Source organism: Panthera leo, chromosome E1 (assembly GCF_018350215.1).
Source record: "Panthera leo isolate Ple1 chromosome E1, P.leo_Ple1_pat1.1, whole genome shotgun sequence".
Lineage (NCBI taxonomy): Eukaryota > Metazoa > Chordata > Mammalia > Carnivora > Felidae > Panthera > Panthera leo.
In genome coordinates, this window is record NC_056692.1 from 30577313 (window position 1) to 30601618 (window position 24306).

At 40.4% G+C, this 24306-nt stretch overlaps 1 long non-coding RNA gene across 1 annotated transcript in view; it reads right to left on the minus strand.

Moving 5' to 3' along the window:
- LOC122206954 overlaps positions 1-23883 on the minus strand; it is a 114483-nt gene extending 90600 nt beyond the window's left edge. The window contains exon 1 of the long non-coding RNA XR_006196631.1: positions 23820-23883. This is a non-coding gene — a long non-coding RNA (uncharacterized LOC122206954). The remainder of the gene's footprint in view (positions 1-23819) is intronic.
- Between the last annotated feature and the right edge of the window lie 423 nt (positions 23884-24306).

The window sequence follows — 24306 nt, forward strand, 5'->3', positions numbered from 1 at the left end:
GTTGTGGTTATAGTTTCAAAGCAACTCCAAAACCCTAACATAATAGAGGAAGCAGTACCGACAATAGCACTGAACCCTGAATTCTACTACCATCTTCCTCCCTCACCTAGAGTACAAAGTTCTGCACAGCTCCAGTGAGCTTGGAGCTTCCCAGAGGGACGTCGGTTCTCTAAGATTAAGTGCCTGCATGCCATAATCCAGCATGGGGGCCAAACTACAGCCTTTCCAAGGACTAGTTTCTGCTAAGTTGAATATCATAAGTGGGTTACTAGCCTCCCTATGTCAGAAACCCTCCCACTCGCAAAGCTGTGCATATCATGTGTCCTGGCACTAAATGACCAGGGAAGAAAAAAGCCTCATTGCTGTCGATGGTATTCCCCTTCTGTGGTGGTGCAGAGGGAACTAAATGTTGGCAGAGCTAGAACCTCCTCTTGTGATGTTCATCAAGTGTGAAGGATATACGTATGAGCTGTGAGAGCAAAGAAAGAGGTTGTTCCTATTTAGCACCCTTTATTTTTTTTTAATGTTTATTTCTGAAATAGAGGGAGAGAGAGAGAGAGAGAGAGAGAGAGAAAGGAAGAGGAGCAGAGAGAGAGTCAGAGGATCTGAAGCAGACTCTGCACTGACAACAGAGAACCCTGTACAGGGCTCGAATTCACAAGGCTTAAACTCATGAACCATGATGAGATCATGACCTGAGCTGAAGTCGGATGCTCAACTGACTGAGCCACCCAGGTACCCCTAGCATCCTTTATTTTTTTCATTTCACTATATTCACCATTAGTTAAGTGAAATTCAGGCTCCACATAGTCCCCACTGTCCACGACCCACAGGGGATATCAGCTAAACCTCTCTCCACATCAACACTAAAACAGAAGAACAACTCTTGAATATTCTCTGACCATTAATGATATACCCAGCACTGTCCTTGGACCTGAAATACACATAAATGAGGACCAGTCTCTGTCTTTGAAGAATGTCTTTTCAAGATGGGGCATCAGATAGCAAAATAGAATAAAGAAAAAAGAATTGTTATTTTTTCACTAAATCTTCCTTCCAAGTTTGTTATCTGGAAACCCATCTTTTTTTTCTTTCTTTCTTTCTTTCTTTCTTTCTTTCTTTCTTTCTTTCTTTCTTCTGAGTACCTTGATTGATTTGCTTGAGCAGAAGTGGACACAGATTTGAGTTGGAGAAAAAGAGGCTGCAGGACCAAACATAAGATGGAGAAAATAAATCACATTTCTTAGGGCTAGTCCTAGAGGGCAAAAGTGATGAGGACACAACAGAGGAAGGCAGGGAGTGAGCCACTAGTTGGACTGGAGTTGTGCCTGGGGAATAGGACAGCTATGGAAGCATCTCCAGAGTGAAGTGGCTGAAGCTGATGGAACAGAGATGTCTAATGTTCATTTTTTAATTGTTTGTCTTGCCGCTATGTAAATTCCCTCCACTCCTCCTTCCAGGAAAATGCACTCTGTACAAATTGCCTGTGGTAAGGGTGGATTTTGTAAATACAGAGGAAAAGCCTGCATTTCCCGTCTGGGCTGAGATGGTGCAGAACCCACACACACTGCAGGGCACACGCAGGATGGTGACAACCCACAAGCCAAAGACAAGGTCACGTGAGCCCAGTGTGGAAACCCTGGGGGCAGGGATGTGTGGTCTGGACTTCTACCAAGCATAGAATTGGAAGTTCAGGAAGACTGCTTAAGTTCATATGGGGGAAAGTGACTTTCGTCATATGTGCTGCTTTGAAAAACATGAAGTGAAATGGTAAAAGTACTTTGGTGGAGGTTAGGGAAAGAGATTATAAGATTGGATAGAGAAAGTAAAGGAACAAGAGGTGGGGGACCAGGGTTGAGAGGGCTTTACAGAGAAGGGGAAATTTTAAGCAGTGTTTGAGAAAAGAATAGCAAGGATTTCACCAGATCAGGAAGGAAAGGAGGGTGGGAGATAGGAAGAAGGAAGGGTATATGAGGTAGGGTTAATGGTGTATGCCAGGGTTTCCCCACTTTGGCAGTATTGACATTTCGGGCATTTTGGATGGTTCTTTATCATAGGGAAAAATTCTGTGCATTGTAGGATATTTAGCTGCATTCCTGGCCTCTCCTCACTAAATACCAGTATTTACTTGCCAATACTACCCCCTCCCAGCTGTGACAAACAAAAATGTCTCCAGACATTACCAAAAATCCCCTGGAAGTCAAGGCACGTGGCATGTTTAAGGGGATGAAGTTTCAGGAGACTGAAGCACAGTATTCATAGACATTAGTACATAAGTTAAGACAAAAATAAGGTTGGTCAGTAATTTGTGGTCAGGTGGTAGAAAGGGATCCAGTGCTTGCAATGGATTAGACATTGTTCTCTATGCCATGGAAATTCAGATGGGAATTTTAAGCATAAATGGCACAGTACAACCTAAATTCCAAAAAGATAACCGAAGCAATATTGATAATGACTTGGAAGGGCAGAACCTGGGGTCAGGGAATTCAATTAGATAGTTGATATGTTCAGTTAGAAAACAAATACATCTACCCTGCTTCCTTGTAGTTCTGTCTGTAGACTAGCCTGTGACTCTTATCCTAAGGACTTCTACTTAGGACCAGCCAAACATGCCTGGCCTTGACTCAGCCCTAGTAGCTTGTTCTTCTGAAGGCTGAGAACACCTGCAGCTCTGCCCCCCCCCTTATTTTAGCAACAATTCTTGAAGCAGCCAGAAGCCTACACCCAGAAGCCCTTTCAACTGTTTGTTGTGTTGTTGCTAACGGAGCCTGAGGTCTAAAAGGGGTTCCCAGGGCGTGTTGACTAGCTATCTCCTACCCAGGGAGCCAGGGACACGGCGTGCATAGGGGCTGCTCGGCTTAAGCACCGTGAACAGAACTGGTGGTTATTTAAAGCCTCCAACAGTAGTGTCAATGTCGCTTTGGCATTTTTTTAAAGATACTTTCAGGGGCCAGGAGTGATGGCTGGCCGATTCTTCCACTTAGCCTTGCTAATTTGGGATTTGGGCTGCACTCAATAAACAGCTGCTGTAACATTTCCAGATTCCTAGGCAAAAATGGGGGTGATTTAGGGAACCTGCTTTTGGACTGTTCAGGATTTGGGTAGTTGAGTTTTCTCCTTTGGGAATAAGACCCCCTGCAAAGTAGGTTCAGGAATTCTATCACGTCTGAGACAAATAAAATGTCCTCGATTATGAAGAATACATATATTCAAAAGATACATATTGAATATTTACTGTGGTCCAAGCAATGAAGAGAGCTTTCTAAAACTTCCATCCAGGTAGAGTTTACAAAGACAATCACCTCCAAATATGGTACCCCAAGGAAGCCATTTGTTCATTTACTCATTTAGTTACTTAATAAGCTTTATGTAGGGTACATTCTCTGCACAAGCACAATAGTCCTAGGTATACAATGAAGAGGGTCTACATTCCTTGACCTAGAGAACCTTATACATTGGCTTGATAAACCAAAGACACCAAAGAACTATTATACAATGAGATACTGATATAATAGATCTGTCCCTCAATTATAATAAATAAGAACATACAGAAGAAGTTCCTAAACTGTCCTTGGGAATCAAAGACAGCTTTCCAGAACATGATTTGCTCACAGGGAGTTGAGACCATGTCTATTTTTATTTACCACTATACTCTCGGCACTTAGCACAGTACCTTGCACACAGCAGGCACTCAAATATTTGTTAAACTAATGAATTAATCAGGTAGTGATTATGCTAACATTTAGAGGCTCCATATGGTCTTGGCACCAAGAAACACAAGATACCCAGCCTAGAGTCCTTCTGAATCTTCTAGTGGCCATGAGTACCAGCAGGGGTAACTTTAAAAGTGCCAAGACCCCCAATTTTTCTAATATGCTCAGAGTACAGTAAGCTGCCAAGATATTCATGTGAAATCTTGCCTTTGAAATAATTCTTTAAGGCAATATGTTTCTCATCTTGAGGTTATTGTAAGACAAAGGAACATTTTCCTTGATTAGCTTGTCCTTCAGAAATGGAGCATGGAAAACAAGCATGTAACTCCTCAAAGCTCTGGAAAATATGAGATGGGACTCAACAGCCTGGGCATTATTCCCTTTGGCTTGGCTCCATCAGAACCCTCAAGGTCCTTTGCAGCAAAACTCTGCTCAAAGTATAAGATACTTCATATCCTAATCCTTGTCATGGAGAAAGCTCTAATGTAGCAAAGCTACGTAGTACTGGGAATTAAGAGGGTATGGGGATTTTTCCCTTTTTTTAATGTTTATTTTGGGGGTGGGGGAGAGAGAGAACAACACGAATGGGTGAGGGGCAGAGAGAGTGGGAGACACAGAATCGGAAGCAGGCTCCAGGCTCTGAGCTGTCAGTACAGAGCCTGATGAGGGACTCAAAGTCATGAACCACGAGGTCATGACCTAAGCTGAAGTCAGATGCTTAACCAATTGAGCCACCCAGGGACCCCAAGGGATTCTCCTTTTAAACACAGACTAGTCTCTCTTCCTCTTTGACTTCAGCTCCCTTCTCTACCTTGCCTCAACATCACAGTTTCAGTGAGTATCACATGAGATTAGGCTGTGAATGCTTTGTAGGAGGCCAAATGTTATAGAAATATCCAACCCAACAAATGTTTACTGAGTGCTACACTGGACAATTTGAAGAACAACAGTGACAAGAACTAGAGCCCACTGTCAATGAGCTTACTAGCTATTGAAGCCATACATGAAAACAGATATCTATAATACCTGGCAGAGTGGGATAATTCCATAATTCTGAAAGATCATCTTAAGGGGTGCCTGGGTGGCTCAGTCAGTTAAGTGTCCAGCTCCCGGTTTTGGCTCAGGTCATGATCTCATGGTTTGTGAGATCGACCTCCACATCTGGTTCTGCACTGCCAGTGCAGAGCCTGCTTGGTATTCTCTCTCCCTCTCTCTCTGCTCCTTCCCACGTCTCCCTCTCTCTCTCTCACTCTCACTCTCAAAATAAATAAACTTTTAAAAAAATTTTAGGGAGCCTGGGTGGCTCAGTTTGCTGAGTGTCCAACTATCTGGCTTATGATCTTGCAGTTTGTGGGTTTGAGCCCCACATCAGGCTCTGTGATGACAGCTCAGAGCCTGGACCCTGCTCTGGATTCTGTGTCTCCCTCTCTCTCTGCCCTCCCTCACGCACACTCTGTGTCTCTCTCAAAAATAAACATTAAAAAAATAAAATTAAAATTAAAATATTTTAAAAATTAAATCTTGAATGAGACTGATAAAGTCCTAAATGGATTAGATTCAAAATAATTTGTTAGTTTTCTATTGCTGCATAACTAATTACCACAAATTTAGTGACTTAATTAAATAGCCATTACTCATTTCACAATTTTTGTAGGTCAGAAGTCTGGGCATAGTATAGTTAGGTTCTCCACTCAGGGTCTTACAGGCTAAACTGGAAGCATTGACTAGGCTATGTCTCATTTGGAGTTCATGGTCCTCTAGCTTATGTGATTATTAGCAGAATTCAGTTCCTTGCTCCTTGCTCACTGTCAATGAGGGTTTCTCTCAACTATTAAAGGCTGTTCTTAGGTCCTAGAAGTCACTCTCAGGTCCTTGCTGCTTGACCTTCTCCATCTTCAAAGCCAGCAACAGCAACAACAACAACAAAAACAAAAACAAATAAACAAACAAACAAAACCAGAAACCTTCCCACATGTTGGGTTTCCTTCTTCAAGAAGAACCCAGTCTCTTTTTAGGTCTTATCTGATTAGATCAGTTCCACTAAGGATAATCTTCCTTTCTTGAAGTTAAGTGTGCCATGTAACACCATAACAAGAGTGACTACCCGATCATATTCACAAACCTTACCCATGCTCAAGGGGAGGAGATGATACAGGAAGTATACACCACGGGGGAAGAACACTGCTTCACACATAGCTCCTCTTCCAGGTCTCCCAAAGCCTTAGGACCCCTGCTTTCTGTCACTAACACTACAGGAATGTGTATCTGGCAGGCTTCAAGGGTCTTAACTCTGCTACCCAGCCAAGCCTCTATCTGTCCTTTCTGGTGGTCTGGCTGTCACTGGGTCATGGGAGCGACCCAGAGGTATACAGAGGGTTTAATTGTGCCAGCTGTTCTAGTGCTTTGTATACATTGTCTCATTAGCCACCTTCCCCCCCTCCACCCCAGAAACCTGTATAGTACACATTGTTCAGGTGTTTTTATGATTGAAAACTGAGGTTTAGTCCTCAAAACCATACAGCTAGGGAGACAGGAGCCAGGATTTAAACCTAGCTGTCTGTCTTCATGTCCATTCTTTCTCCATTGCACAACACTGGAAACTTGCCATGACCAAAACACCTGAGCACCCCACCCATGCTTTTGTCCCATGATGCTATGCACGTTCTGCAAATACTTCATTCAGAACACTCCTGGGGTGCATACACATCCATTAGAAGAATGGGAGCTTACATGTCCCAGATTTTCAAAGATAGTCTCAATGTCAAATAGACGGTCCTGATGTCAGCTCATGTCTTTGATGTTGGTTCTGAACATTTCTTTACCCCATTAAGAATTCAGAGACCATGAACAGAAAATAGAAGAAAATTCTCATTTCTCTTTGGAGATTTATAGAATTTATCTTCCAGGAAGAGTATTTATATCCAATGCATAGAAAAGTGTCATTAATGTTGTCTAATCAGTATGTGCAGAATTTCTGGGCTACCCCATTTCTAAGAGAAGAGAGTGCTTTCTGCAAGCTGCAGGAACTCTCTACGTTGCTGTTCAGTTCACACACACACACAAGGATTTGATTATGATAAATCCTTCCTTGCTTTATTGACATATTTTTTCTGCTTGTCATTATCTGCAATCTTCAGGAATTGAAATACTTCATAAAGAAATATAGAGCTCTTCTCTAGATAACCTAATATCAGTGTGGTTCCTTAATGTTATCCAGAGAGGGTTATTTTACCTGGTGCTTTCCAACCTTTTCCTCAATCTTTTTCACATCATGAAAAGCACAGAAAAGATGTGTAAAGCACAATGCATAATTAGATGAGGTTGCCCACAGTTAGAAGCCTCTGACTTCTCTGGGTCTCTGACAACTCTCAGACCATTTCATGCCCTGAGAACCAAAGGAGATAGGATGTCCACATACCTATACCCCATTTGACACCCATAGTGGTGGGAAGCTCTTCTTGACTGAATAGAGTACTTAATTACTAATTGAGTAATGTCAGGCATTCAGTTTAATAACTATTTCCTGAGTGATCATTACACGTCAAGTACTAAGTCTAAGTGCTAGGAATACAGAGGTGAATAAAAGAATTCCATCCTCAAATAACTCAAGTCTAGTGTATGAAAACATACACTTTATCATTAGGATAGAAAATCACTTGCATCTTTTGGGCAGATCCAATTGGTTGACAATGGCCACCTTGAGTACTAGCTGAGAAGGATTCTGAGACGTCCACATGCAAAAGGGAGAAAAGTGTGATCACTTAACCATACTTGCCATGTGGGGAAACAGCAAAATCAGCAGAAGCATGCAAGCCACCTTCTTGCTAACACTGTTCTTTTAATAGCATATACTGCAGTTGAAGGCCATTATAGGTTCCACTTTCAATTGTGACATATTATTCATACGACTGTGTTGTGTTTTTATTATCCTCCCTAGTAATTACCATTGTGTTTAGTAATCAACAGCACTGATTTACGCAAGTTACTTTCAAGTCAATCACTCCAGCACTTAAAAACAATGGCTTTGAATGGAGTTATTTCCTGGGAGAATGTTAAATGTTTCCGAGTTCAGATAGCCAAGGAAAGGCGGCTCCCTGTATGTAAGGGAAGAGAATGAAAAGTTTTCTGGCAGCTGGACCAAGATAAAGTGTTCAAATAAGTGCCATAGTGGCTTGGGAGTGAATGGGAGTAACTCACTGTTTCCTGCCTAAATTTGTACTGTTGGATGCATTCAGCTGCCTCACGCAGCATGCTTTTAATTACTGATATAAATCCTGATAGAGTTCTCAAGGGATGAGAAATAACCTTTAGCCATTCTGTCTGGAAACAATAGAACTGCAAAGGAAAGGTAGCCAGTGCAAGTGATTCCAAGGAAACTCCTCTATGTCCCATTTACTGTCGAAGCCTCACAACACTGAGCTAGTTGCCTATGAATCTGGGTTTCAATCCAAGAATTTGAACTTATAAGAGCAGACTCTAAAATCCCATGTTTCAGCAGACTAAACCTGAACCTAAAGCCTGGGAAGTGATGGAGGGATGGGATGAACTCATTGGTGGACAGTGCCATGGTTTTATACTGTAACTGAAGGAGGGAAAGTGGAAGAAAACTGCCCCTTACCTAAGGCATATGCTGTACCAGGTGCTTTAGATATTATTATAAATGTAAAGGAAGTAAGTTTTAAATACCGATAAGTGGCTTTGAAAGTGCTCACAAACAGGATCCAGGAAAGGGGAACAGTACCTCTTGCCCATGGTTGTGGCATAAGAACCTAAAAGGCAGCTCTCAGACGCACACTGCAACAAGAAACTCAAGTCAGAAACAGATCACCTAAAATTTAGACACCAATCCAAACAGGGTGAGGTGAAAAAAGAAAGCTCAGGTTTGCAGATAAAAATGGCAGGGACCTATGAGAGTCCATGCCAGATCTTTCTATCTCTCCTCATTCCAGACATGCCTAGAATCCCAGCCAAGACGAGAGGTGGCCTGCCTATCCCCATAGGGATACCCAATAGGTATTGGGTCCTGCTAATTTAAAACTTTTTTGATGAGGGGCGCTTGGGTGGCTCAGTTAAGCGTCCAACTTCAGCTCGGGTCATGATCTCACTGCTCATGGGTTCAAGCCCCATGTCAGGCTCTGTGCTGACAGCTCAGAGCCTGGAGCCTGCTTCAGATTCTCTGTCTCCCATGCTCTCTCTCTCTCTCTCAAAAATAAAAATAAATAAAAAATAAATAAAAATTAAAAAAATAAAAGCTTTTCAATGAAGCTGTAACTTTAAGGGGAATGATGAAGTGAATGAACAAATATGTTTGTTTCATGAGCAAGGTCAAACTCACTTTCCCATTGCATTTGACCTGGGGTAGTTGAAATTTATTCTATTGAAAACATTTGTAGATATTGAGTTTTCTTCCCAATGGGCTAATGTTTCAAAAATAAAAACAACCACAAAAAGGGAAAACCAATTTCAGAAGAAAAAGGAGTATGTGGGAAAAAGACCCTGAGTGCTATAGTATTTCTTTGGGGTTGATCCTCCTCTGCTTTAGCCAAGACTCAAAGTTGTCTTTCATTTTACATGGGACTAGCACAGCAAGTTCACTCCCCATCTATCATCAGTTCCAGAGAGACATCTGTTTATGAAAAGAGTTTGTTAACTGGATGTAATTGGATTCTCTTGAGAAACATGGTAACATCAACTTGGGAACTCTCTGTTCATTTATATAATCTGTGATATGAATTACGATAAACAGAAACTCTACATTGTCAACAAAGAATTGAACTATTTCCCCACCTTTGAAAATAAAATAAAGACATCCCTTTCCTTAAGTGTAGAAATGTATAGGATACAAACACCTTTTAAAATTCCATCATATGTAATCCTAGGCATGATGCCACAATAAAAATTAAGTAACCTGGGGCTCAGTCAGGGTAAATGACTATTCAAGGTCACTCAAAGCTAGAAATTTTTATCCAGTTCTTTGTATCCCAAATCTGGAAGGTTTTTTTCACCACACCAGAGAAATCTGCAGAAGAATCTACAATCCTGCCCTCCACTTCCCTGGAAACACAAACGATGAATGACGTTGGTATCATTGCTATTTGTTATTTATGCTAAACGGAGTGGAACTCCAGACATTCCACTGAAAATTAAACACCAGTTGAAGAGCCATTCTCCATTTAACTGAGAGCAGAAAGAGAAAACACTGATTTGGCTTACAGCTGTAGGGATTCGCAAACCATAAAGCAGAGAGGTCTGTGCATACTCAGTGCTGAGTGCATGGAGTTTTGAAGGATGGGTGGCAACTGAATTCACAGAATGAGACATCTCATTCCATCCACAGAATGGAACACATTTGTTCTTGAGATCTGGAGGACTTACATAGTTACTTCCACAGATACTGGCAGGGGCAATTTAGATTCTTTCAATTATTAGAGTAATTCTGGTGCAGCAAACTTTTTCCATAAAGGAAAATGACCACACAGTCATTTCTTTCTTTCTTTTCTCCTTCCTTTCTTTCCTCCTTCCTTTCTTTCTTCCCTTTCTTCCTTCCTCTCTCTCTCCCTCCTTCACTTCTTTTCTCCCTTCTTCCTTTCCTTTCCCTCTCCCTCCCTTCCTTTCTCCCCTTCTTTCTTCCTCTTTCCCTCTTTCTCTCTTTCTCCCTTTCCCCTCCTTCTCTCCCCCTCCCCCTCTTCCCTCTCCACTTTCTCTCCTCCCTCTCCTTCTCCCCCCTCCCTCCTCCCTCTCTCCCCTTCTCCCTCCCTTCTTTATTTTCCTTTCTTTTTAACATAAAAATATAAAAGACATTCTTAAAGTGGCTCTGGGTCCAATTTGGCCCTCAAGCCACAGTTAGCTCACTGCTGCTCCAGACCTCTCTCTACTCCGTGCCCTACCACTCCCTCCTTTCCTTAGTTCTCTTATTTTTGCCACCTGCCACATTTTCTCACATTTTCCTCAATGGCAACAAATTTTGAAATCTAGGAGTGGCAGGATGTTTAGGGATGCCAAATATCATGCATGGGCAAGTTAAATAGAATTGGGTGGTTGAATTAATTATTTATTGCTATGAAGCAAACTACCCAAAAGTTTGTGACTTAAGAACAAACACTTATCATTATCATCCCTGTGGGTCAAGGATTCACGCCTGGATTAGCTGAGCAGTTCTGGCTCAGAGTCTCCCAGGAGACTGCTGTCAAAATATGGAGCAGCTTGACAAGCAGATCCTAAAACTTATGTGAACATGCAAAACATCTAGACTAGACAAAACAATTTTTCAACAAGCAAGATTGTAAGAATTTCATGTCCCAATTTCAAAATATACTGTAAAGCAATAGTTATCAAGATCAGTGTGGCACCATGTCAGAAATAAGTACTGACAATTACAGCCAATTGATCTTTAACAGAGGTGTAAGCAATTCACTGGGAAAAGGGCAGGTTTGTTCATGAAATGACGTTAAGAAAATTGAACACAGACCCTCACTTCACACAATACCCAAATGTCAAAACAGATCATAGACTTAATGTAAGAGCTGAAACAACAAAACATTTGGAGGAAAATGTAGAAGAAAATTCTCAAGACCTCAAGTTAACCAAAGATTAAAAAAAAAATTTTTAAGTTTAGGGGTTGAGCGTCCAACTTTGGCTCAGGTCATGATCTCATGATCTGTGAGTTTGAGCCCCATGTTGGGCTCTCTGCTGACAGCTCAGATCCTGGAGCCTGCTTCAGATTCTGTGTCTCCTTCTCTCTCTTCCCGTCCCCGGCTCATGCTCTCCCTCTCAAAAATAAACAAACATTAAAAATAATAATAATATTTTTTAAGTGTGCTTATTTTTGAGTGGAGGGAGGAGACAGAGAATCCCAAGCAGACTCCATGCTGTCAGCACAGAGCCCAATGTGGGGCTCAAACTCATGAACACTGAGATCATGACCTGAGATGAAATCAAGAGTTACACACTTAACCAACTGAGCCACGCAGGTACTCCAAGCAAGATTTTTATAGATATGACACTTAAAGTACAGTTCTCAAACAGGGGAGAAGAAAGGGTAAATTGTCCATCATCAAAATTCAAAACTTTGGTCCTTTGAAAGACAATCTAAATGAAAAGCCAAGCAAAAGACTGAGGGAAAATATTTGCAAAGCACTAATCTGTTAAAGGACTTGCATCCAGAATTTTAAGAACACTTAGAACTTAATAAGACAAACCACCCAATAATAAAATGGATCAAAAGATATGAACAGACATTTTACAAAAGAAGATATACAAATGGCTGATAAGCACAGGAGAAGATGCTCAACATCAATCATCAAAGAAATGCAAATTAAAGCCACAATAGGATGCTATTTCTCACCCACCAAAATTGGTGGAGGAGCAGGAACACTCATATTGCTGGTGGCAACATAAAACAGTGCAGCCGCTGAGGAAAAGTTTGGCAGTCCTTCAAAAAGATAAACACAGAGTGATCATACTTAATTCCACTGCCAAATGGATACCCAAGAGAATTGAAAACATATGTATACACAAAGACTTGCATGTGAATATTCATAGCAGCTTTATTCAGAACAGCCCCAAACTGGAAACAAGCCAAACACCCATCAACTAATAAAACAAAAAGGTGGCGCATCAGTATAACGGAATGCTATTCAACCAAGAAAAGGAACAAACTACGAATTCATGCTACAACGTGGATGAATCTCCAAAACATGCTAAATGAAAAACCAGGCACAAGGTACCATATACTAAGATCCCATTTCTATGAAATGCCCAGAAAAGGTAAATTCATAGAGGCAGAAAATAGATTCGTTAGTTGTCCAAATCTGGAAGTGGGAAGGGGGATTAACTGTAAATGATCATAAAAGATGTTATTGGGGCGATAAAAGTGTTCCTAAATTGATAAGTGTTGATGGTTCCATCACTAAGTTACTAAAAATCAATGAACTGTACACCTGAAATGGTCCAATTTCCTGGTGTATACTCAAATGATGTTATGATTGGGCAAGGCTTCAGTCATTGCAAAGCTTGAATGAGACTGGAGGATTCACTTTCAAGAAGGCTTCCTTGCATGGCTGGCAAATTGGAGCTGGACGTTGGTGAGAGGTTTCAGTACTTCACACAGAAGCCTCTTCAGGTTTCCTGAACATTAGTTACAATAGCCAAGACATGGAAACAACCCAAGTGTCAGTGAAGGATGAAAGGATAAAGAAGCTGTGGGATGTATACAGCATGGAATATTATTCAGCCACAAAAAAATGAGGAAATCCTGCCATTTCCAACAACTTGGGTGGAACTTAGACATTATGCTAAGTAAAATAGATCAGACAAAGAAAGAAATACTTCTTTGTCTTTTTATGTAGAATCTCAAAACTTATAGAAAAAGAGTTCAGGCTTGTGGTTATCAGAGGCAGAGAGTAGGGGTGGGGGAATTAGAGGAAGGTGGCCAAAAGGTACAAACTTTCAATTGTAAGATAAATAATACTAAATATTTCAATATATACTTGAAACACAGTATTTTAATTCTAAAATAAATAATGTAATGTACCACATGATAATTACAGCACTGCTGTGTGACATACGGGAAATTTAAGAGAGTAAATCCTGGGAGTTCTCATCACAAGAAATTTTTTTCTATTTTCTTTTCTCCTTTCTCTCCTTTTTATCATATCTATATGAGAAGGAGGATGTTAGCTGAATCCACCATAGTAATCCAAAATATATAAATCAATGCTGTGTGGTTTAAACTTATACTGTGAATGTATGTCCATTATTTTTCAATAAATTATAAGTATTATAATAGCTCTTTATAGCATTTTACCAAAAGTAGCCAAGAGAAACCAGGCAGTATCTTCAACACTCTGCTTGTAACTCTCCTTAGCTGGATCACCCAGTTCATAAAGCATGTTCCCTACTTTTCACATTAACACAAGTGACAGTGTTGCTAAACCTTCTGCCACTAAAGAATAAGCACCCCTTTCTTCCAATAGCATTTCTTCATTTTCTTTTTCTTCCTCCAGCCAGCCCCCTTGACAGCCATCGGATTTCTATTAATAGTCTCTTCAAAGCTCATGAGGCTTTCCCCAAACCTTCTGTGAGGTTCCAGCTTCCATTCACTACCTGGTTACATACCACTCTGATGTTTCAGATTTTTGTTTTGGTAACACCCTATTTTCTTTCTTTTTTGTTTTTAACTTTTTATGTATCAATTTAATTTATTTTATTTAAGTATAATTTATTGTCAAATTGGCTTCCATACAACACCCAGGGCTCATCCCAACAAGTGCCCTCCTTCATACCCATCACCCACTTTCCCCTCTCCCCCACCCCCCATCAACCCTCAGTTTGTTCTCTGTATTTTTTTAAAAAAATTAATGTTTATTTATTTTTGAGAGAGAGAGAGAGAGACAACTTGCAAGTGGGGAGGTGCAGAGAGAGAGGGAGACACAGAATCCGAAGCAGGCTCTAGGCTCCGAGCTGTCAGCACAGAGCCCGACACGGGGCTCGAACTCACGGACGGTGAGATCATGACCTGAGCTGAAGTCAGATGCTTAGTGAACTGAGCCACCCAGGCGCCCCTATTCTCTGTACTTAAGAGTCTCTTATGGTTTGGGGTGCCTGGGTGGCTCAGTCAGTTGAGCATACGACTTCGGCTCAGGTCATGATCTCGCAGTTTGTGAGTTCAAGCCCTACATCAGGCTCTGTGCTGACAGCTCTGAGCCTGGAGCCTGCTTCAGATTCTGTGTCTCCCTCTCTCTGCCCCTTCGCTGCTCATGCTCTGTCTCTCTCTGTCTCTCAAAGATGAATAAACGTTTTAAAAAATTAAAAAAAAAAGTCTCTTATGGCTTGCCTCCCTCCCTCTCTGTTTGTAACTTCCTCCCCCCCCCTTCTCTTCCCCCATGGTCTTCTGTTAAGTTTCTCAAGATACACATGTGAGTGAAAACATATGGTATCTGTCTTTCTCTGCCTGACTTATTTCACTTAGCATAACACTGTCCAATTCCATCCACATTGCTGCAAAGGGCAGGATTTCATTCTTTCTCATTGCCAAGTAGTATTCCATTGTATATATAAACCACATTTTCTTTATCCATTCATCAGTTGATGAACATTTAGGCTCTTTCCATAATTTGGCTATTGTTGAAAATGCTGCTATAAACATTGGGGTACATGTGCCCCTATGCATCAGCACTCCTGTATCCCTTGGGTAAATTCCTAGCAGTGCTCTTGTTGGGTCATATGGTAGTTTTATTTTTAATTTTTTGAGGAACCTCCAGGTAACACCCTATTTTCAAGTATCACTTCTAGCTTGGTTATCTACAACTGCATAAAAAATTACTCAAAAACGTTATGGGTAGGAACAATCAAGAAATATTCTCTCACCATTTTGGAGGGCCAGGAATCTGCAAGCAGTTTACCTGGGTATCTCTGACTCAGGAGCTCTCTGAGGTTGTGGTCAAGATGTCAGCAGAGGCTGAACCATCCAAAGGCTTGACTGAGCTGGAGAATCCATTTCCAAAGGGACTCGTTCAATGAGTACCATGTTGGTGATGGCTCAGTTCTTCCACTCACAGGCCTCTCCCTGGGACTGCTTGAGTGTCCTCATGACAGAGCATCTGGTGCTCTCAGGAGTGAGTTAAGAGATACAGAGAAAGCCAGAGAGAAGCTATCCTTTTTATGACCTATCTTTAGAAGCCACAGAGCATCACTTCTGCTAAATTCTATTCTTTAGATAGGCATTTGGAGTTTACTTTTAAGGGGATAAATGCCAAATTTATAGACATATATTAAAACCATGACAGTGGTCAAACTAAAAAATACAGAATTATCAAAAATAAGACCCAATGAGACTAATTTTCTTGAGTAACTTTCTCATAAACCTACTCTGCCAAAATTACATCCCAGTGTATTCTGATCAATGACAGCATCACTGAAAGGAGCATAGAGCCTTCCCTGACCCACAAACAAGGGGCTACAGTAAAAAAGACAAAACTTTTATGTTTGTGTTACTTAAAAGCAATGTTCTTTGTTCTAGATGTTTATTTTGTGGTCTCATCTGTAGAAACTAATCCTGAAAATTAAATGTTTTTATTTTTTTAAGCTAAATGTTTTTAAAGTGAATAAACTCAGTGCATATGGTCACTGTTAAAATGGTTTAAAACAGACTAGATTATTTGCTCATTTGTGTACCTTTTGTCTTTTCCCTGCTAGAATGTTAGCTTCACAAAGTCAGGCACATTACTGAATCATAATGACGAGGGTTGTGGTAAAGACTAAAGAATGCATGTAAAGCCCTCACAGTTGACCCTGGGCATTGCTTAACTAAATACGCAATTGAATTCACCTATAGCCAACAGGAGTAGCTGGTCAATTTGAACTTTTGAATGGACTCTTATTAGGTGTGAATTTTTGAAAACTTTTTTATTTATTATTTTAAAAATAATTTTACATTTTTTCCTAAAATCTTATAATTGACTTTATTCAAAAGTTTTCCAACAACACACCTAATAAGAGCCCATGCAAAAGTTTAAATCTGCTGAGACTCCTATTAGCTATAGGTGAACTCAATTTTATATTTAGTTAAGCAATGGAAGGAAAAAGAAGATAGAAACAGAAAGGGAGGCAAACCACAAGAAACTCTTAAATACAGAGAACAAACTGAAGGTTACTGAAGGGGTGATGGTAGGGGATGGGTTAAATGGGTGACAGGCATTATGGAGGGCATTTTTCAAGATGAGCACTGGGTGTCATATGTAAGAGATGAATCACTGGGTTATACTTCTAAAACCAAGACCACACTGTATGTTAACTAACTTAAATTTAAATTAATAAATTTTAAAAGATAAAAAGTGAATAAACCAGAGCAGGGTCTGTGGGGCCCACTTTCAGTAACAAGGTTCTATACTATCCACTCTTTTCCCACTCCACTTTTCACACCCCAGGATCCCACACAAACCTTTCTGCCCTGAATTAATTCATAAAAATAGACCTCTTGAGAAAGTTTACCCCACCAAGTCATCTACACACCTGAACATTTCTGCATAGAATTAGTTAATATAACTGGAGTGCCTACTAACTACTAGATACTTCACATATAATACCTCATATTACTTGCACAACCTTCACTATTACAAGTCTCACTTCATGGGAGGACTGAGGTTCAGGTATTAAATAATTTATAAAGTCTCTTGGCTAGCAAGTGGATCTTGAACCTCAGAAGTTTGCCTAAAAATTCATGCATAATCACTACCAGCTATTTATCCAAGGGATACAGGTGTGCTGTTTCCTAGGGACACATGCACCCCATTGTTTATAGCAGCACTATCAATAATAGCCAAAGTATGGAAAGAGACCAAATGTCCATCAATGGATGAATGGATAAAGAAGAAGATGCAGTATACATATACATTGGAGTATACATCTTGTTGTGATGCACAGTATAATTCACTGCATGTGCCACAGTACAGTGTGTCTTCTGTTTGTTATCTCTTAGTTGAAAGTGTTGTTCCCTCCATCTAATAGGCAAAAAACCTGAGGTGAAGTTGTTTGCCCAAGATCTACGGCTAATGCCATTGTTTAATAGAAGATTGATGAGATTAATTTTATGTGTTAGACCTTTCTAAGGCCTGATACATACCAAACTATGTGATAAGAGATTTCCATTATAGATATTATTTTTTGGGTTTTTTAGATAATATTTTTCTTAAAAACAATGAAATCTTCCCTTGAAAATGGAACCAGGTTTGATTAGAATCAGAAGGTCTGGGTTTGAATCCTAGCTTTGTGCTTTTCTACCAGTGTGACATTAATGGATACCTTAACCAAATTGAACTTGAGCTACTCCATCTGAAAAGTAGAAGTGTCACCTTTATCTTAAGGCTGTTTAAAAAAAATTTTTTTTAATGTTTATTTATTTTTGAGAGAGAGACAGAGTGCAAGCAGAGGAGGGGCAGAGAGAGAGAGGTAGACAGAGAATCCGAAGCAAGCTCCAGGCTCTGAGTGGTTAGCACAGAGCCCGATGTGGGGCTTGAACTCATGAACTGCGAGATCATGACCTGAGGTGAAGTCGGACACCCAACCGACTGAGCCACCCAAGTGCCCCATCTTAAGGCTGTTTTAAAGCTTACACAAAGCAGTAAGTTTGTGTATGTCTGTCATAATGCTTGGTACATAAAAGGCACTTATTTGTTAAAACCTAATCCTTGTTCATGCATTTATTGGGATACATTTCTTACTGACTGCCATGATCCCTCTTCCATCCTCCTTAACCAACTTACAATGGCCTAACATAACATCTTTCCTTGTATCCTTTTTTTTTTTTTTAATTTGAAAAGGAGATGGGCCTCTCCTCCCTTCAGTAGTCAGGCCAGGACAAAAATCCCTGGCCCAGATGTGATGGTCTCCAAACAAAAAAAGCATAATCACACAAATAATATATAATTGGGAGACAAAGTGGAGTAGGGACAGTCTCAAAAGCAGACCTCCTGGATAAACTCTGCCATGTGTCAGCTGTGTGGCCTTGGAAAGATGTTAAAACCCTGTGGTTCAGATGCTTTATCTCTAAGATGTAGGTAATAATCACACATATCTCATAAGTTTGTTAGAAGAATTAAATGAGATCTATACCACATTAAGTGCTTAGCCTAGTTATCGACAAATCCAATAAATGTGGCTTTTCTTTGGTCCCTGAATGTGGAAGCAGACACAACTGTAGCTTGCTCTGCCTGCCTCTGTGTGATGTGAGTCTATAAGGGCTCTGAAGCAGCCATGGAAGCTAGCTGCTGCTCCCTCACTGTCTGGATTAGCCATAGTAAGCAGCGCTTTTGTCCTGCAGATCAGAAATGAGAGAGTCTTAGTCTACTCTGTGGATTTCTTCAGGGTCATCTGGAAGGAATTTGTTCTTATCTCAAAAGAAACACTGAACAGTTCCCCAGAGGGAAGAAAAACACAGGTGGGTTTCTGGTTAAACATGGCGGATTCAATACATATTTCCACCCCTTCTCAAAATTCCAATGAAATGATAGGAAGTGGCGGGAAGTGGAAATTCACAAAGACAGAGAAAATAGAAGAGAAGACAGTAGATTTTAGAATGTCAATATTTTTGAAGGTGAAAAAGATAATTAATTGCATGGTTACAGCCCAAAGACCATTATGGGAAGTCCAAAGGGAGCAAGCAGATTTGGGGGCATGGAGTTCCAAAAAGGCTCAGGAATTTGAGATCCCAGATACCTCTGAGAGTAGAGTTGCAGGAAAAGACTACAAAGAAGATGGATTGATGGTCTGTACACTAAAGGAGCAGTCAATTCCGCCATCTCCTTCCTTCTGAGCAAATAGAGCTCTCCCACCTCCACCTCAGACTCCAACTCAGACTCTCAACATGGGAGACTCCATGTCTTGGCAGTGAATAACAAAGGCTTTGAACTGGAGAAGCCAGGTGCAGACAGGAGCAAGGTGAGTTATTATAATGAAAACAAGGCTATTAAAATAAATGTTTACATTCTGAATGGTAAGACTCTTAGCTTCCAGACTTCTGTCAGATGATCTTCTACTCCCTAGACAGGATTTGGAAATTTCTTCCCCATGGAAGTGGGCTGGCCCCAGGGGGTTGGGGGGACTACAGATACTGTCATTTCATTTGATGAAAAAGCTGGCTCAAGCCTGATCACCAATGATGTTTTAATGTTCAACAAACTCTCTGCACCCAGAGTTCCCTGTCAGTGTCTAAGTGCTTTACTTAGCTAAAGAATGCCAGGTATTTGAGGAAAGTCCCTAACATGAAACGCAGAGATGAAAACCAATAAACTGAAGAAGAAGAAGAAGAAGAAGAAGAAGAAGAAGAAGAAAAGGAAGAAGGAGAAGAATAGGAGAAAGGGGGAGCTTGCATAGAGAAGAAAATGGAAACTAACAAACTATAATTCTATCCTCAGAAGATAAAAAATATCATTATCCACAGAGCAAGAATGGATGAATTTAAAGAAGAGTCCAGGGAAATAGACCAATATGATTTAAAAAAAAAATTGTTTTTATTAAAGGTCAATTGAAGGGCTGGAATATAAAGTTCCCCCTAGTTCAAAATCTAGGGGGAAAAGTCAAAAAAGGAAACATAAGAGAAATACATGAATATTAGGGGAACAAATATAATATCAAATTAAAGATGTCTAAAAACTCCTTGCTGTTCTTTCATTGAGAGGTAGAATCTAAATCCCCTCCTTTTGAATAGAACTGGTTTTGGTGACTTGCTTGACCAATAGAACGTGGTAGACATGATGTTCTGGGACTCCCAAGCCTAGGTCATAAGACACCTCGCAACTTCTCTCCAGTAATGCTACTCTGGAACTCAGCCACCATGCTCTGAGGAAGCTCAAGCAGCTGTGGGGAGTCCCATGTGGGAAGATACCAAGACTCCCATCAACAACCACCACCAACTTACCAGCCCTGTAACTGGGCCATTTGGAAGTAGTTACTGTAATCTCATTAGAGATGTCCTAGTGATGTCACATAAAGCAGCGATGAAGCTATCCTCCACCAAGTCCTGTCTGAATTACAGATTTGTGAGGAAAACAAATGATTGCTGTTGTTTTAAGCTGCTTAGTTTTTAGATGACTTGTTATATATCAATAGATAAATGGAACAAGGGCCAATATTTGACCAATAAGAATTTTAGAAAGAGAGATGAAGAGATGAAGAAAAAAAAAGGAAACAATAGAAAGAAGGAAACTTGCAAAATAATAATAGAAGGAAAATTCCTATAAATGAGTCTCTAGATTTAAACCAAAATAAAAGCAAAATACTGAGTGCCCAACACAGTGCATTTAAAAATACCTATTCCTAGATACATCATCACAATATTTCAGAATACTAGAGATAAAGAGAAAATCCTAAGACTTTCCAAAGATAAGGAAAAAGGGGGTGGGGAAGTGAAGCCACATATAAATGTAGGAATCAGTGCTCTTAACAGCAGGACTGGAAGTTAGAAGGCAATGAAGCTATGCTTCAAAGCCATTGAAAAAAATTCTATTCTCAGAATTCTATTCTCAGTCAAATTATGAATCAAGTATGAGGCCAGAATAAACACATTTTTTTACATGCAAGTTCTCAAAGATTTATTCTGCCAGAGGAGAGTAAGCCAAGAATAAAGACATCCTGGGCTCTGGGATATAAGGATCCCACACACACAGCAAGGTGAAGGGCAATCCCCCTCTGCCAGCTGAGCATCTCAACGCAGCTTGGAGAACGGAGGACTCCAGAGAGATGGAGATGGAATCCATAAGTTCTCTGGTGTTTAACCATACTGAAAGGCGTTTGTAGTTCTGGAAATGATTTAGGTTTCCAGGAGTGGTAAAATAAATGAAAAATTATGCAAAAATAAAGTGTGCAAGAAGCCATCAATTGTAATAAAAGCAAAAGTTATGGAGAAAGAAAACACTGTATTCTACGGGCTCAGCTGTGGTAATGTTGACATGACCATACTAATATAAACACAGATTATTAATCTAACCTTGTGAGAGTGTCATGGGATCATACCGTAAGGATGGGGGAAGAAGAGTATGTGTCAGGAGAAGGGGTGGGTGACTATTGAAGAGGGCTGAATCGTCTTCTGCCATGGTAAGAAAGTGTTAGCCAGTATCTTAAATTGAAAAACCAAGAGACAACAGCCTAAACATATTATTTGAATATAAGGCAACACATATACACTTAGGGTTATCTGACATGTACCAGTCTTTGCTGAGAGAGGATTTGTGCAGGGAGAGCAAGGTCCAGACCAGGAGGACAAGTGGGATGTACAGGGCTCACAATTTAAGTGTACCTCCTGGACAGTGAGTGCCTCCTGAATTTCGTGCCCTTGACATCTCATTTGCCTCACCCTCGTCCCAGCCTTAGGGGACAGTACTAGACACCATAAGGATGGTAGAAATGATAAGGGAATGTAAGCAGAGGGAAGGGGCCTTGGGGATGTGTATTTTACCTCCTAATGGATGTGTTCAGTTGAACAAGAGACCGATAAATCAAATCTGAACCAATCAGTAGACTTTTGCAAGGTGGAGAAAAGAAAGACATTCATTCTAGGTTCAGTAAACAAATGCAAAGGAATAAAGGCAGGTGTGTGAAGTTAGAGGAAATTAACCTAACTGTGTGAAGGAGAGAAAACACACAGGATTTAATAAGACCTTATTACAGATCATAGATTCCAAAACACTGGGCTAGATTCTTAACACATGGTTAAATTTTTGAAAAAGAATTAGAGTTCAAGAAATGAATTTAAGAACATTCTATAGTTGATTGCCTTTCTCTCCAGAGACTCAAAACAAATCTAGAGGCTTCACTTTGTAAGCATTAGCCCATAGCAAGTCTTGGGACACTTGCATTTAGATGGGAATAGAAGATGCTTCCCTTCTGGGCTCCTGGGAGGCTCAGTCAGTTAAGTATCCGACCTTTGATTTCAGCTCAGGTCATGATCTCATGGTTCATGAGTTTGAGCCCCACATCCTGTCAGCACAGAGCCTGCTTGGGATTCTCTCACTCTTCCTTTCTCTCTGTCCCTCCCCACTCGTGCTCTCTCTCTCTCTCAAAATAAATAAAATAAACACTTTTTTTTAAAAAGATGCTTCCATTCATAATTGATTTAATGTGAGTTTTATGAGTTTTCGCAGTGGGGCTGAGTGGGCAGAAGCCTGCTGAGGAGAGTTTGGTCCCTTAACACCAGGAAAGCATAAGCTGTTAGGTGCCATGGGGTTCTCTCATCTCCAAAGCCAGGTTCTCTTGTGTCCCTGGGAAATAAATCAGGAAGTTTAAGCAGGAGAGGCCCAGAATTTGTGGTGACTGAGATATCACTGGGAAAGCAAACAAACATTTATCCCAAGATCCTCTAAAGAAATGGTAGACAATGTTTGTTTGCCTATTGACTGGCTTAGCATAATATTTTCTCAATCTTGGTCTTGTATCAATTTCTGACAGTACAATTGAAGGCTAATGCAAGAGTACATTGTCTACAGGGCCAGCCAAGGAAATTGGGAGCTTGGTCAGTGGCTGTAAATATCCTCTTGGTATTTCAATTTGTTTACTCTGAAGTGCTCTCTCAGGGGCCGAGAGGGTTCTGGGACACACTGGCACCAGGTTTGCAATGGGAAAGATCAGTTGCTGAGATAAGGGTTGGGGTCCGCCTTGAGACGTGCCATGAAAAAAAAGATCTGATTTAGCCATTAAATCCCTCAAAAGGGTGGTGAGTGTGACTATAACAATGGGGTATTCAGAAGAACACTTGGTAGGCAGGAAGGGGATGTTCAAACACAAATGAAACAGAGGCTTAGGGGACTGATTTGTCACTCCCTCTTCTTCCATGGTCACTGATCACTGATTGAACTTCAGTCAGATGATTATAGAAGTAGCCTCCTACTTTCGTGACCCAAGAGATGATGGAAACCAAACACTAAAGCCAGAGGACAGCAAAATCTGCTGAGGATTTGTCCCCATTGAAAATAGTCCTCGTACACATGATTCACTGTGGGTGGTCCTGGCTGAACTCAGGGGGAATGCACTCATTGATCCTTCTTGTTCTTAAGTATCCTCATGGACTTAACTACTCCAGGAGCAAGATTGTTGGCAAAAAGAAAAAAGGAGAGAGGGAGAGAGAGAAGGAGAGAGAAAGAATGCATGGAAAGAAAAGAGAAGAAAGAAAGAAAGAAAGAAAGAAAGAAAGATCAGAAATCTACAGAAAAAAAAATATGTGCACCAAACATGTAGAAGGAGGAAGAATCCTGAAAAACATTCATCAAGATTTGCACAGGGTACCAGAAGTACTCAAATGTATCTCTAGTAGGTGGTCCACTAAAAAGCCTAAGAGATATTCTGAACCTGAAACTAACTAGCTACACACACACACACACACACACACACACACACACACACTTAAAGGGATTCTTCGGTGTCTGCAATTCTTCAGTCTGAAATCTCTTGTTTGTATTTAGTGTGGAGTGTTTTCCCTAAAGGATATCCTGTTTGAGATTACTATTGGCCTTTTCCTCTTAACATCCTTAAAGAAACACCCAGAAAAACTAAATAAACTCCCACCCCTCCAATAGCATGCCAAGTAATTTGTCTACGGGAGGTCAGGGAGAGAGTTACATGAACCAAGGTGCATTCTCATCTTCTCCTGCAGGTTCCTGCTACAACCCAGAATCCCTGCCAGTTTCCCAAAAGGAGAAGGAATCTTGATCCCATTACTGACATCACAAAAGGAGGCAGCGTGGCATTGGAGTCACCCAGTCTGAGACCAATTCCTGCCTTAGCAATTGAGTGGCCTCAAGTAAATCTATGCCTCAGTTTCCTTGCCTGTAAAATGAGGATAAACATTTATCTTATAGGGCCATAGGGAGAATCAAATGAGCAAATACATATAAAAGCACTCTATAGTTTATAGTAAACTTTAACGCACATTATTATTATTATGCATATTTCTCCCATCAACATAAAGATATATTAACTTCATAGAATTAATTAACAATTGAAAAAATAAAATAATTTATAAAATTAATTTTATTGTTCAGCTCAGCAATAAATAGTATATTCTCTATACACTAAAAAAATAAATAATTTACTACTGTCAGATTTA